General features: G+C 44.2%; 1 long non-coding RNA gene across 2 annotated transcripts in view; it reads left to right on the forward strand.

Annotated features, from left to right (window-relative positions):
- The first annotated feature begins 1,863 nt into the window (after positions 1–1,863).
- Positions 1,864–16,093, forward strand: part of LOC109284907 (uncharacterized) — a 41,263-nt gene continuing 27,033 nt past the window's right edge. Inside the window, exon 1 of one of the 2 annotated variants that reach the window (XR_002092524.2) lies at positions 1,864–1,962. This is a non-coding gene — a long non-coding RNA (uncharacterized LOC109284907). Of the gene's footprint in view, positions 1,963–5,940; positions 6,122–16,093 lie in introns of those variants that run through there. The other variant, XR_009456201.1, reaches the window with a different exon arrangement.

Consider the following 16,093-nt stretch of genomic DNA (forward strand, 5'->3'; position numbering starts at 1 on the left):
AGTCTACCTCAGCCTTTAAGCCAAGGTATTACAATAGATGCTTTTGCAATAGATGCTCAAGTTTTTAGGTCCTGGATTCAACTTTTATTGTAAAGAGTTCTGTATTAGATAATTAAAAATGTGTACAAAGGTCTTAATTATTCTCCCAGTGGTGCAGTCTCATTGAGCGTATGTTGGTTGCTTATCATAAAACATTTTGCCTTATAAAGAGGCGAAGAGGAGAATGTTTCTTTTTTGTCACTGTTGCTTCAAGTTGTTCTCTTCTAACTGAAGCTTGGAAGATAATTGGAATGCTTTGGCATTTGGAGTACTCCCATTTACCCTGCAACAGGCCAGGTGGCTTTATTCATAGTAATTCTCATTCCTTTTTAGTTACCAAAGACTCATCTACTTAGATTTTTTTCTACCTGAAGGAAGCAGGATCTTCAGAGGGTTATCTGAAATCTCTTTGTAATATTAGAGAACAAATACAGAAAAACCCTTATGGTTATCTTCTACTCTTGGTATCCTTCACTTTAGTTTTGAAAACTTTCATAAAACTTTCATTAGTGAAGACCTGCTTATTCCCATAAAAGTTTTAAAATCATCTCTGTCTAATCGGAGGTTTAGTATAGCTCCTCCATGAGGTTGGGGGAAGGGAATGGAGGGGGCAGGTGGGATTCTTTTTGCTTTTCTACTCATTCTTGAGTAAAGATACCAGCCTTTAGTTGCCTTATATGCCTTTAGTTTTATAACCTGCACCTCTGTGTTCCTCTCCTTTTAATCAAAAGGCAAAAAATATTTTGATTAAAAGCTGTTAATTTATCCTGGGATATTTGGGCACTTACACACATACGGGGAGGCTGCTCCGACATGCTGTAAATTTATCATGTCAGAGCAAATTCTATTAATTGAGTCTGCTAGAGTGCAGAAATCAACATGTTCCAGCAGTCTCCGGTGTCACATGTATCAGCATCCCTGCACTGAAAAATAGCAGCTGGGTGCTTTGAACTAAAGCTCGTTGAATGAGTTTTAGTTCAAAGCACCCCGCCTCCATTTTATTCAGTGTGAGGACGCTGATACATGTGACAATTGGGCACTTTCAATTAGCATGGCTCACTAATTAAAGTGCCCCCCTGCCCCACTTCCCTGAGCATGTCCATAAAAAAACACCCTTTGATTTCCTCCACATGTGCAAGCACTGTTAATTATATCAGCACAGGCTCAAATGAGACCAGCACGGATGGCATAACCCTCCCACAACTGGATCGCGGAAGATGTAGTATACACATACCTTAAGATCCCTGGAGAGAACCCCATCTTTTAAGTTAAGTTGTTGCATTTAATTTATAAATTCACCTTATCTCCATATCTGCAGCATTTAACTACTCACTGAAGCAACAATACCAGTTGCAAAATTAACCTGCCTGGGTTTAGATACAAAATGGTCTCTGTACTATTAAGAGCTTGGACTCATGCACTCTCTGATGCAACAGTTCAGCTACTCCTAACCCCATTGGATCATGGGAGTTTAGAACTTAAATGTGTGATCAGTCTAAAACTGAACTGTGCAGCTGCTCTCATAGTACCTTTGGTTAAAAATATAAGATTTTAGAGTAAAGAATGCTACTGTTGGCAAAAACTGGGGGGGGAAGCAGTGGGTGTTTGTCGCAGGGCACTAAGGTGCCAGCTCCTAGAAGAGCAGAAACTGCCTGGGGAGAGAGCCTGAAGAGAAAGACAGAAGCCCAGGTGCAGGTTACCAGGGCAACAAGCTAGAGAGCAAATTAGCCTGCACCAGCACATGGTCAGCTGACCAGAAGGGGCAGGGCCCTGGGCCCATATAAACCCCAGATTGGAACTAGGGAGCTTAGTTCCCTGCTAGCAGTCAGAGGGGAAGGAGTTTCCAGGGAGGAAGTGCCTAATGATGCTGTAGCTGCCTGATATGTGGCACCTAGGGCTAATGGGGCTCTATGAGCTCTGCAGGTACCCTTGCTTCTTATACACTTAATGCTGGGGGTGAAGTTCAATGCTTTTAAAGGGGTAGAGCACACCCTGGTCTTTTGTATTATGTTATAGCCCAGGGGCTTATGTTTTGTTTGCCATTTACAACACTGGTGGTTTGGGTAAGGCTATTTGGGGAAGGAGGAGGCCTCATTGGGGGGCCACTACAGCGTGGAGACCCTGGTGCCAGAGAGGGCATGGCATTTGGGGTGCACAGACCCCAGTGCCAGAAAGGCCACGGCATAAGGGGCGCAGAGACAGGGCTGTGGAGAGCCCAGAGAGGACAAGGTGGTCAAATCACAGGAAGGCCTAGACGAGACAATGTTAATACCATCTGTGAGGCTTGGGGCATGGTAAAGGGGCAGTTGGACCCACACACATAGCTCATAAGGCTGGGGTGTCCCCAGGACATCTATTTTGAAACAAGACACACAAGGGGTCCGGCACCCACAGGGTTCAGGGAAGTCCAACAGGACCGTGCTCAAGTAGGCTTTCAGGCAGTCTCCCTACTCATTACCATTACATCAAGATGTGGTGGGCAAGAATAGAGGGTGCCCAGCGGGCCATATTGGCATGGTTGAGGGGCCCTAGGGGTAACACTGCCATCCTTGAGGACCCCCATCCTGTGACAGTGTTGAAAGCTACAAGACTGGAAATGCTGGGAGGAATCTTGGCATAGAGTAGTAGGCAGAAGGCTGGTAACCTATACCAAAAAAAAAAAAATGCAGCTTTTCCACATGGCTTTTATCAATAAAGAGATTCTTTTCCACACAAAAATGTGCCTAGAAATCAAAGGTTTCATCTCATCTTTATTATGCATTTTAATATAAAAACACATGCAGAGGACTCAGGGAATGTTTTGAGTCATTCAAAAGAGTTTGTGCATTGAGGTTTTGGTTTTTGAGAGAATTTTAGTGGCTGTGAAAAGTGATGTTTGAACAAACAACGATGGCATGTCTGGCATCTGGATCCCTCTGTTCATATATAGCATAGGTAAAGTGATGGTGAGAGCAGCACAATTTTTTTCTGCAGTGCTTTGCTAAGGGATTTTAATCCTGTCTTCCAGGGTCTACCTAAAAAAATACAGTAGAACCCAAATTATTTATTATGGGATGGCTCACAACCTTTGAATTAAGTTGCTAAATTAAAGCTGTTTTTGCTGCAGCTTTTGCTTTGAAGTCACAACAGCTGGAGCACCACAGTGGTCCCATGCAACTGTTTGCTACATTTATGTATACCCACAGTTAATACATGTGCCTGTTGCCTGCTCTGATGTGTACTAATTAGCATGCATTGGAGCAGACTCAATTAATTAGCATGCTCCTGCAGCCTTGGTGTCACGTGTATTCAGTGTCCCTGCACTTCAAAATGGTGGTGGAGATGCTTTAACTAAAGCTCATTGAATGGGTGTTAGTTAAGGTTCCCCCTTTGACACTTTGAAGCATGGGACACTGAATACACAAGATGCTGTAGGTAGATTAATTAGAGCAGCTCCCAAGAGTCACTCTAATTAAAGTGTCCCCCTCCTGCCCCCTCCCCACCCCCTGCCATTGCATGTGTAAAGATGCCTCCAAGTTCTATTATTATAAAATAATTTAGCTTTCCTGGCCTATCTGGTCCTTTCATCTCATTCCTAATACTGGCAATCAGAAGGTCAACTATGCTCATTCAAGTTAATTTTGGTCTTGATACTTGTTCACTGTATAGTGAAATTAAACCCCAGCTTGTTTTCTTTATTGTTAACCAGTGAAGAGATGCTAGTTGGAACCTGACAGCCCATTCAGAGCTAGCACTCGTATTGCATGTCCCTGTACTATATTATACAGGCATTCTTAGTTATGAGCACTTAGTTCTCTTTTGTCAGATGGGCCCTCCCTGATCTTATTTAGTTATTTGTAACTGTTTATAAAATTATATAGGCCTTTGAGTTTTTTCAAGGGGATCCTACCATTAATTAAGCAATTAGTTTGGTCATTTTGAGTTTTATCAAGAAATAATTGACTATGATGTGCTATGTGTCCTTCAGGATTCATAACTAAGTCAAGGTCAATTATGTCCTTCTGGAGTCTGAGAGAAGGGAACTTTGAGATGAATTAGAGCATAATATGAGCCACTGATTTTGTTAATATTCTAATAAGATTTAACAAGATGATCTGTACAATGGAAGACCATTTTTTGGTATCAAAAAAGCAGCTTTTTTTTAAGAATTGCACCTTAGCATGTCCAGTCCCCAACAAGTGGGTGAAATTGTTCAGTTTCCAGGGGAATAAAGAATACAGAACATTAGCAAAAGTAAAAGCAAAAAGTACCAAGAGGCCATAATTTTGAGGCTATAAGTTTACATGTGTTGCTGATGATACATTAATGCATCTCAATCCTGTTAATATAAAAACTTTCTGTTAGTATGAATACCACCAGCAGTTGCATCAGTGATCAATGATTGCATTTGAAAGCTTCCATACCTAGAGCATAGGTACCTACCATGAAAAGAGTAACTTCATTAGCTGATATTATTAGTCACTCCTTGATCTCTTCAGGAAAAGGCCATTAAAGTAAAACACCAACTATTCTGACCAGCTGTCTCTTAGTCTTCCACCCTAGACATGTTAATCCTATAGTACAAATACCAAAAAAGAGAACATATTTCTATTCCTTTGATAATCCTGAAGAGTACTTAATTTTATAGGAACACTCAAGAGCAAGATGCCTCCGAAATGTTTGCCTTCTACCCAGTCCACCAGCCTGAAATATTGTGAATAACAGCACTTTAACTCTCAAGAGTCCCAAAATACAATAAAAAATTAAAAGCCAGGCAATTTAAATTATCATTATTTTTGGAACTCCAGAAAGCATATGGGATTTTTGCAAAGATAGAAAGAAAAATTTGTCAAACATCCTTTGGATGAATTATGTTATAAAGCACTATGTATAAAGTTCAAAAATTGTTCCTTTTATTACTAAGCACATTGTTGTTGTTTTTTTTTTTAATATTTCCAGATTATTTAGCATAACCATATATGCTTTTGATGTAGTATTAAAAATAATATATTTTAAAAGGATGCATTTGGTCACAAAGAACCTCTGTGGCTCTTATTCAACTCTACTGAAGTTAACGGCAAACATTTTGGCATCTGTCCATTAGATGTTTGTAGAAACTAAGACATTCACATTTTGCAAACTGTTCACAGATACATTAAATAACCCATTTTATTATGGACATCTGGTCTGCTAAAAATCTGCCAAAATTTTGGATCAGCTAACCACTGCAATCCAAATTTTATAGCAGGAATCTGTTCTGAAAATATTGAAAGCTATTGTTCCTCTTTTATCTTCTAGCTTTTATGCAATATGATTTTGCAGGGACTCTTCTTTTAGTCAGAATTCCCTTTACAAAATACTTCTCAGTATTTGTTCCTGTTGAGCTTGTAAAGGAACTAAGAATCTGCATCTACCATTATCATCTGGCAGTGGAAAACAATGGATTCTGTGTTGAAATATACTGAAGCTTTAAAAAAAATCCTCTTGTAAGCTGGTATGTGGCTATGCATTTCATAAAATGACTATGTGAAATAATAAGCTATAGATAGATGTTTCAAAGTGCCTAAAACATGCGGTAATTCCTAAGATACGTAGAAATAACACAATATCAGCCTCATATTTTTGAAGAGATACATAAGGATTTAGTAGTGCATCTTAAATTAGAATAGATTAATGGATAGCTTTAGTGACTACTTTTAGGTGAAATGTACCATCATTTTTTATAATAAATGTAAAAATTAGTCTGTTTGCACCCTCCCAAATGAACACTGTAACAGGGAACCCTAGCCCTGTCACCAGAAAGCAGGTCCGCCCCTTTAAGGCCAGAACTTTCTGAGCACAGAGTGCTGGTAAGGAAGGGGTTAAATGCTGAGTGTGGCCAGCTAGTCAGCTGACCAGAAGGGGAAGGACTATAAAAACCCTGGGCAGAGAGGCAGTAAGGGCAACAGCAGCCAATGGGGAAGGAGTGCCTCTGAGAGCTCCACAGAGAAACTGGGTGAGTGGTCCAAAGGCAGGAACTATGGAAGCCATGGAGAGATGGCAGCTGCACCAGAGGCAAGGACTGTAGCCAACGGTGGGGAGCTGAAGCATGAACCCTGTGAATGTAAGCTGACCTGCTGCTTTGCTTGATCATATTTGCTGTCGGCAGTTGTTATTTTTTCCTTTTTGATTATTGAATAACACTGGTGGTTTGGGTGAGACTATTAGGGGAAAGAGGAGGCCTCATTTTTGGGCCCACTGCGGAGTGAGGACCCTGGCACCAGCAAGGGTGCAGCTTTTGGGGGCACAGACCCCAGCACCAGCAAAGGCGCAGTACCTAGGCCCTGGAACCCGTGGGAGGCACAGGACTTTGGGGTGATACTGTTGCCTGAAGGCATGATCTTGAAAGGCTGGGGAGGCCTGGTGCACCTGGGGTGCGATTTTGTTTTGTTTTTTGGATTGGGAGAGGGTGAGTTCAGTGCCGTCACCTGGCCTTGAACTTGTGGCCACCCTGGCTGTAGGGCCGGTGGCCTTGCCTCGGGGCCAGGGGGGGCCGGGCTTCAGATTGGAGCTCAAGACACCAGAAAAGGCTAGAGCCTCTGAGTCAAACCTTATTTGATGGGTTTTAGATGAGGAGCCCTAGCTAGAGAAAGACGGGGGTCAGGCCTGTGTAGGCAAAAGGCCCTAACATACAAAATAAAATAGGCAGTCTCCCGCTCACAAGAACATCAACAATAATTTCCATCAAGATGTGGCAGACGAGTAGGGGGCAGGACATAAGAACTCCAAAGAAGACTCCAAGGGTGCCCTACGTAAGGCACGGATTATCAGGGAAGATGGCGCTGGGGAGGGCGACCTGTTACAGACACCAATGCATTTTTGTTATAGTTCATACTTAGTATTATTTAGATTTGTTGAGCTGTCATGCATCCTTGGATCTCTTAATCTTTGGCATGATGCTATCAAAAGCCCTGATGACTATCATGTCATTCAGTCCATAAATTGTAATGAACTTTCTCATGTGATACCAGCACTTGAGAAGGGAATCCATTCAGGGAATTTGCTCACCTTTTGCACTTATATGCTGATAGGTATCTGGCTTATTCAGATGGCACAGAAAGGTACTACTTTGTATAACTTTCCTGTAGGCAGGGAAAATTAGACTTTCTTTTAAACCAAGGGCTAGATACAGCTGTGATTTATATACTGCAGAAAACACATTAATTTAATGGGGCATAGGTCAGGGCAGAATTCTGCCAGTTATCCATGACAGGGTTGACTGTGAAATCAACTTTGCAAGTGATTTATACTCAAAAGTTTATGCAACATATAATTTTCCTCTGATTATGTATGCCGCTCAGCTACTTTGAAGTTTTAGCCTCCACTTTCTAACTTGCATAGAGGACAGGATAAATATGTTTTGCATGCCAACTTTTCACAATTGAAATCCTTTCTGCCAAACAGAAATATGTTTAAAAACAATTCCATTGTACTTTGCATTTCTATAATGACTATGATCTGAGGAGCTCAAAGCAATTACAAATATTATGAAGCTAGTCTCAAAATATCCCAAACAGCCTGGAAAGAACTGAGAGGAAACCTGAAAAATGTGATTGTGAAAACCACAGTTCCTGTGGTTTTCATAAAAATTGTGTTTTGATAGTAGTATTCCACCCTGCCCTGGTATTAGTCTTTTTAACAGATGTGATAAACTAAGACATAGACAAGTTAATGGTGGGAATTTAAAACATGTTCAGATTTGGTTTAACTCTGCTCCCATGGTAATTCAGTAGGATTTTGATGGCACCAAGTTAATGCTGAAATGTTGCAGTTTAGCTCATGGGCGGGCAAACTATGGCCTGTGGGTTGAATCCAGCTTACCAAGTGATTCTCATACGTGCCAGGAGCTGTGGTCTGTGGGACTGAGTCGCACAGTGGTGAGGTGCGGGCACCAGTTCTGTGAAGGGAATGACAGGCCAGAGTGTCTGGACAGGAGAGCCGGTGCCTGTTGCAGGGATGAAAGCCATCCTTCTATCGCATTGTATCCTTGTGCTCCCTTCTCTGTCATCGTCTGCTACCATATGTACTTAAATTATGAACTCTTTAGGGAAGGAACCACTTTTTGTTTGCATTTATACAGAACTCAGCATAATTGGGTCCATGCCCATGATTAGGACTCCAAAGTGTTACTGCAGTAAAATAATAGTAATATAATGTGCATGGCAAACATGAACTGAGGTTGACTCTGAAATTTTCAGAATGTTACTGTTCAAATTTAGATCCATGGGGCACATCCACATGAGTACAGCTGTGTGGTATACAGCACTGCAGACATGTTTGCAGCACCACATACTGCAGTACAGTCCAGAGTTCTCCATGCTGCAACAGCACGCTGCTCAAGCATGCGCTGCTCGTTTGTTTTTTTTCCCATGTGGTGGTGGTTGTTTTCTGGTTTGTTTGTTTTTTTTTCTTGTTGTTTTTTTGATCCTGGATATCTAGGGGTCAAAAAAAAAATCATGGGGGGGGGGGGGGTGGAAAAAAGCTTGAAGCAGCGCATGCTTGGGTAATGTGCTGCCAAAAAGCAGAACAAAGCCACTGGAACCATGCTGTGGCTGCTGGCCAGGTTCTGTCTGGCAAGATTGCCATGGCTGCATCTCTGACAGGCTCCCAGGCAAGTCTGTTGGGGCCAGCACAGTGCTGACCCCTGCCTCCTCTACATCATCTGGAGCAACTTGCTGCACACCAAAGCATGCATGGCATGGGCATTCCCCAGGGACAAGAAGCAGCAGTGCAAGGTGCTACTTGTCCCCAGGGAACCAAACATCCACACACATCTGGATGCACCCTTGGTGTTCAAGAAGACTACAATGGAAGCACTCTAACTTTTGAGATTTACTCTGAAGTGCCCCGCTTCAGTTGGGAGGAAGAGGGAACACATGTTAGTCCTTGTGGGGTGGGAGGTAGGGCTCAGATCCTGTCTGTATGGTCTGAGCACAGCAGGAAGGGGGGCCTTTCACATGCCTACTTGGGATCCCCAGACTCCCTGAGCAGAGCCAAATTACTGGACTGCCCCTGCTTGGCTGACAGGGATATCACAATTGCCTAGCTAGACCTGATGTGGCAGTGGCTTCTCATGGCATCTGCCCTCATGGCCACCCACATGCCCATTGAGGGAGAGATGCCTCTTGCACAGCTCCCCATTCCCTGGGGTGATGGAAAGTGGATGATAAGATCAGGGATCCCTATGCTCCTGGGATCCCTGATCTTATCATTGGTGATGTCATCACCTGCTGCCCCAGTCCTCATAAGGGGCACAGCCTATCCCTTCCTGCCCTGGCTCATGATACTCCTATAGGGAGCAGCTGAACCACCATAAATAGCACTTCAACAACAGACTGGGCTTGGCACCATGAGCACACACAAAGCAGGCATAGGGGAGAGGGCAAGCACCCTACTCATGTGTGTTGCCCCATTCCTGCACCATGGCAGGATGTCCAGATCTATGAAGCCCTAGCTGGCAGCCTCCTCACCTGCGTGGACTGGGTGCCTTCCTTGGATGAGTAGACTCTGCATCACAGACACCATTTCCCATAACTCAGGCTTCCTGGGCACCATCTCTCCTCCCCTCTTCTGGTGCAAGGAAGAGATGTGCCTCAGTTTAAAACATAGTATTTTCCACACTTTACTGTATTTAATAAAGAAAGCCTGTCTCAGCCAGGTAAATATCTCAGCCAGGGCCCTCCTCCCAGTTAACAAAAACACCAAACCAGTGGCAGGGTTGGTGGGGGGCTGGGGGCATTAAGAATGTGGTGACACAATCTGGAAGTGGGTTTGGGGTCAGGAGGAACACCACGGGGCCTGAACTCAATAAATATGAAACCTTGGAGAGGACTTATGGGAGTAATGTTTTTTTGATCTGGCACCCTACTTTCAGGGGTCTGGAGTCAAGACAAGGGACTTCTCCTTATATGAGTTTGGCAGCTGCATTATTCTGATCCCAGTATGTCTCTAAATGAGCTGCAGGCTGGGAGGTATCGCCATAGTGGGAGCCAAAAACTGCTGGCCCTCCCACATGGGAAACTTGGCCCCTAAAGCCATGTTTCCCCCTTCAAGGACCGCGGTCCTTGCCAATGCTTGGGGCTCATGCCAAGCAGCCAGCCTAAACTGAGGGGCTTCCTATCCCCACCAAGGCTGTCCTGCTGCCCTACAATGGGACCTGGTATAAAGGTGGGGCCACGGGGACCAGAAGAGCTTCCCCCTGGGCCTTAGGAGCCATCGGCTTCTACTGCCAGAAGCTGCCCCAGCAACCGCCTGTCCCAGTGGGCTAGTAGGCTGTACTCTCCCGCCCATTATGAGTGCTCCTGTACCCCTTCAGGACTGGCCTGGACCCACTTGGGGGGCCTGCACCTACCAGGTGACTGGCAGCAGTCCAGGACTCTGTATCATGGCACTGTGACTCTTTCTGCTCCGCTGTGCTGTGTCCTCTGAATAGTGGGTAGCCATCTGAAGTCCTCAATCGTGCAACTTGGCATCTCCCCAGCTTCTTCATTTCCTCTGTAAATGGTCTGATTCATTCCACCTGCCAGTCTCGTAGCCCCCGGTGACAGGAGTTCAATGTGCATGGCCTATGGTCAGAGGTTGTGACCAGAGCTTGTAACATCTTCTCTTCATTTCACCAGCACCTCTTACACATGTCTTTCATTCACTCAGAAGGTGTTTGGCTTCCTGTCCTGGAATTACCATGCCAGGTGCTGTGAGCTGGACTTCTATGCAGAGATATGGACTGTGCAGACAAGAAGGGGGAAGGGTTGCTTAGTTTGTAGGAATGGGGGTGGGTTTGGGGGGCAGGTTCATGGTGGGATGGGTCCATGATCACAGGGCAGGGATTGTGGATTGCCCTGAGGAATCAATATGTCCTCACCTTGAGAATCAGAATCAGCTGGTGCTTACTGCAGCTCAGTCATGGATCAGATCAGAGGAGGGAAAAAGTGCTGTTTGGCTGCCTACCAGCCTGTTTGGGTATGGAACTCAGGACTCACCCTGGCAACAAGAGCTGGGCAGATGAGATAATGGTTCTTACATGAGAATCCTTCCATCACGTGTGTCCCTTTCCAGGACTGGCAGGGAGGGAGAGGGATCAGGGGTTTTTTGTTTGTTTGTTTTTTGGGGGGGGTTGACAGTGGGGGATTTTTTTCTCATTTCTTCAGCAGTTGTCAGACATAGCTGCGTGTTGTCTTCCATCCCTGACCTGGGGGTACTCTGAAAAAAAATGCTGTTTACCCTTTTACTTGCTGAGCTCAATAAATTCTATTCATGCCTTTCAATGAGTGCTTTGGGAGGAGAGGGAGCTGTTTATGTGCAAGTGATCAGGGTTTCTGTACTTAGGCTTGCATCTCCCATGGAGCACAGCATGGCCCTGACAGAAATGGCAAGGACATGTCAATTACACAGGCTTATGATCCCATTGAATGGGACATGTTCTTTTAAGTGCCCAAGGAGGGGGCAGAACTGATGCCTCGGCTGGGCTCCAGACTTCAGCAGAGGAAGGTGGAAGTAGCCAGTTCATCCTCCCCCTGCACCCCAGAATTCCCAGCCTCCCTCCTTCTGGCCCCAACCCTTTGGTGGGCTTCTTGGCTATAATGGCCTCAAAGAAGGCTGTGACCACCGGGGGTGGCCACCACTGCCCCTTCTTCCTCCTCCAAAGGGGCTCTGTGTTTCCTCCAGGACCTGAGTCCCCATCATGGTTGAGTGGAGCTGGATAATCCTTTCCATCACCAGTTCTACAGAGTCCTTGTGAGTGGCATGACTTGTTAGGAGAACTGGTCATGGGTCATGTGGGTTAATCCAGCACTGCAGCCACTGTGCTGTTAATGGGGGAGGGGGAGCTGTTATCCTCTGTGCCTCTGGGAGGAACACAGAGACATGTGAGAGGACTTGGTCCAAAATAGCTATGGCCCTTGTGTGAAGAACAGTGTCACAGGGCCTCCCTCTATCTTCTCCTCCAGCAGGGTCCCTGTGGGTGACTCCTGGAACACCCCTGGCCTTTTGGGCATGGAGGGTAACAATTGCCCTGTTCTTGGCAAGCACACAGGATATGTCTTTGTAGAATGGTATGGTCTGCCCTGGCCCACAGACCACTTTGTAGCATCAAGCACATGGTAAAAATGCTTCCTTATCAAAATGGTCTTGGTGAGGAACTGCTCCCAGTCTCTCTTGTGACCCCTCACCTGTACCTGCTGGCGGATGCACTTGAAGACAACACTGATTTGATGCCTTATCTGGAGCTGGTGCTGGATGTGTTTCTCACCCCAGATGGCAATGAGATCCTTTATGTCCCTGGAATGCCACTTGCGTCCCCATGTTTGGCTCTTAGAGATGGATGGACTGGGTTTGTCCATGGACCACGGAAGTGCCCATTGGGGTCTTGGAATCTGCAGAAGGGTGATGGTCTGGCTATAAGGGTGTGGCTGGAAGGGTGGATGGATGGAAGCAGTGGTAGATGCATGAGGGTACAGTTTGTGGCATGTGGTTCTTGCTGCTGCTTCACAGATTTTGAGACCCCACTCCTGCTTCACCTGGACTTGGCCGCTCAAGTCACTCCTAGAATTTTGAATTGTCCAGGGGCTTTCAGCTGATACTCTGTGATTCTGGCAATGCCACATACCCTACCTGGACTGTAAAATTCAAGGGTCCGTGGCCTACATGGTGCTGTAGGATATCAAGGTGTCTCTCAGCTTGCCATGGCTTCCATGGCCCATCAATCACATCCCTCCACACACATTAATCCACCATCTACTAGCCATCTAATCAGTGATCAAGAAGAGGGGGAGTCGATCTGCATTGAACGAGAATGCAGAACGTGGCAGGAGCATTCCCTCCAAAAAGGGGGAAAAAAAAGGATAGCAAATATTTAGGGCCGAAGTCAGCCATCTGTATTTTACACCCTTATAACACGGAAGACTTTAGAGTAGTGGATTCTGTTAGTGGCATGTTATGAATTTCAACTCCAAGCAGTACTTGCCAAATTTTATTAGATTTCATTTTTTTATTTTCACTTTATTTTTTCCCATCCTGTAACAGACACTGTATAAACTCCCTGTATGGAGGAGATTTCAGTATAAATATACATTTCACAAGTGAAGAGGCACAAGGCAATGCACTGTCAAGTGGTTGTGTTGCATTAGTATGAATTCATGTTGTTATTTAAAAAAGGAATAAATACACCTAGATACGTAGTTTATAAATCAGAGCTAGGTAGAAAGTTGGGATGACCTGTGGTGGCAGATTGGTATCAAAAGATATGCAATTTTAAAAGAAAGAAGATTATGGAGGAGGTCTGAGATAGAGATAAGGAAAAATCATCTCCTCTCATTATCCTTCTCTCTCATTTTCATCATCCAGAGCTGTAGCCCTTCAAGAAGAGACATAAGCAGAAGTATTCTAGTGATGGAACCAAAATCATATGCCAGGTTCAGATACAAGACTCTAGTGCAAATACTCCTCAATACCCCTAAATTAAAATTTTATATTTAAGGGTCTATCCCTTCTGTACATTAAAGTGATTTTTGAATTAACTAAGTATATCGAGAGAGCTTCTGGTTCAGAGTTGAGAACTAACCTACGTCTCAGGTAAACACAAACTTGGTTTGAACAAGACACTGCTTGTATCAGGACATTACAAAATAGTTTTGAGTGTAAGCAGCTGCTTACTGCATCTAAAATTATTTTGGAGACTGTAGGATGGCAAGAGTAGATAATATGGCTTGTAGGTACTGAAAACAAGAAATACAGTTTACTTTTTGGTTATCCTCCCCTCCCCCGAATGCTTTCAGATAGAGTAAGAAAGTGGAGTGCTATTAAAATATTTCAGGCAAGATTTTGCTTCCTAATTTTACCCCCACATGCATAAGTGGCTATTTTAGTCTTATTTTCTTTACAAGTGTATAGAGCTCAGCAGCTTCACCTGATAAGCCTTAACTGGCTTCATTCACCCCATATCATGCTGTCTTCTCTCTCCTCCTTTCCCTAAACTGTAGAGTTTATGCATACTTGTAACTGCTCTTAATGATTACCCAGCTCAGGCAATTTCTCTAATGCATTGCAAGGAGACAAAATAAAGGAAGGTTAGAAATGTACCTTATAGAGTACACTGTACAAAGACCCAATCCTGCTTCACTTGAAATCACCCCAATTTCTGATTTAAGTGTTACTACATTTCAAAAACGTGTATGTGACTGAAGTGTGTTAAACTTCTTGTATGTGTGCCTTGTTGTATATGTGTTAAACTTTAACCCTCCCCCCCATTCTCCCAAGTTCATTTTACTATCCATTAAACCACTTGAGAAAACACACACTTGGAAGTGTAATTGCTCTGAGTACATACATTCAATGCTTTTTAAAACCTTCCAACAATTTATTGGTAAACAGTATATTGTCTTGGGCCATGGGATCGTGGCTCCACTGCCCATCCTCCAAACACAAAATTCCTCCAATTGGATGGTAATGTTAGGGCTCCAGCTAAAATAACTGGTGGAATATTGACACAGTACCAAGTACCTGGTGATCCTAAGTCATTGTTTCTGGGGCATGAGCTGGAAAATGGGGCAGCCTGACTGCCTCCACTCACTAGGGCTTCAGGAGAGTGACCCTGTTTGTCTGGTGGCTTGCAAAATTCTGTACAGATTTTAGGGAATCTACTGGGTTCAGAAGGGAAAATCAAATCATTGGTCTTTTTCCAGGCAGTACATTGGGAAGGTGAGGAAAGCATGCTTTCTCCTCCCATTGAAGAATTTAAGGTTTTTCCTAAGGGGAAACATCACAGATGCTGTATCCCAAAAGTGGTTTTTTGTTGTTGTTTTTTCCCCTTGAGGGGTTTCTCTAGGAAGGGAACACTACATTAAGGCTAGGAAGGCCATTGGATATTACTATTCATATAGCCAGGAAAAGTGACAACTGAACAACGGTAACTAATAAAACAAACAATGTGGGAGCTTGACAAAAAAAGCTAGGTGCCCTATGTATGCATCTGTGGGACTCCCAGTTGTATCCCTCAGACTCTGTAAAAGACTGTCTGAACCAGCTTTCTATCAAGTACACATGGTTCCAAACCATTACTTGAGTGATCAGGATTATTAGAAATTGGCTTTAAGATATGAAAACATAGAAACACTCCCTGCTTCTTTATGGGCCATTGAATGCATCCAAAGTTTCTTGGACTTTGTATCTGTGAACTGCACTCATGGATTTCTGGTCTTGTATCCTATATTCAGCACAGGCAGTGTAAGTACTTCTCAAAATTTCCATTTTACACATACATTCAGTTTCCCCAGACAACTCAGAAAGTAGTGATATTAGCATGTATAGTAAATACTGCTGTACATTTTGAGCACGTTCAAGTATATCTTTTACTTCCATTAGGTAACTTACCTATTGCCAAAATCAGTGCAGATGAATCGGTTCTTAAGAAAGATTGACTGTGAGCAGAAGCAACATAGCAGTAGGCCCACATTCAGCACTTGCTCAGCTGCACCCATGACAAAATGCTGTAAGAGAAATTCAGCAATAAGCAGTGTACCCCTGGGAGTGACAGTACCCATGCCCTCACCTGAACAGTGGGATCCTGGGGTACCCAGTAATCAGTGGCCCTGTCCAGCTTCCTGGGTAGCTGCTGCAGAGCCTTCCCTTACAATCAAACAGACCATTATAAAACTATATACAGGATTGAATTATTTACAAGGTAACATATAACCAATGCAGTAGAACAAATGTTACACCGCATGACCTGGTGATGGTGGCTTAAGGGTTAAAGCTTCTTGGCTATACATTACACTAGGGGAAGGTATACAAATTACCATGATAAATAAGGAATCAATAAATAAATACATTGATACTGCATCTGTGTCCCTGACACAGGATCTGTTGGCAGTCCCTAGTGATGGCATCTCTCCCATGAGCTCCAGGGGTCTCAGTGCAGCAGGTGGTGGCTCCTCCCCTGCAGTTCCTGCAAGAGAGCTGATTCCTGCCCAGACCCCTTCCCTGGCTCAGCAGGGAGCACTGTCTGGGCTGGAGGTTGTAACAGTTCCCCCTACCCACCACA

This window comes from Alligator mississippiensis, chromosome 13 (genome assembly GCF_030867095.1).
Source record: "Alligator mississippiensis isolate rAllMis1 chromosome 13, rAllMis1, whole genome shotgun sequence".
In the NCBI taxonomy this organism is placed as follows: Eukaryota; Metazoa; Chordata; order Crocodylia; family Alligatoridae; genus Alligator; species Alligator mississippiensis.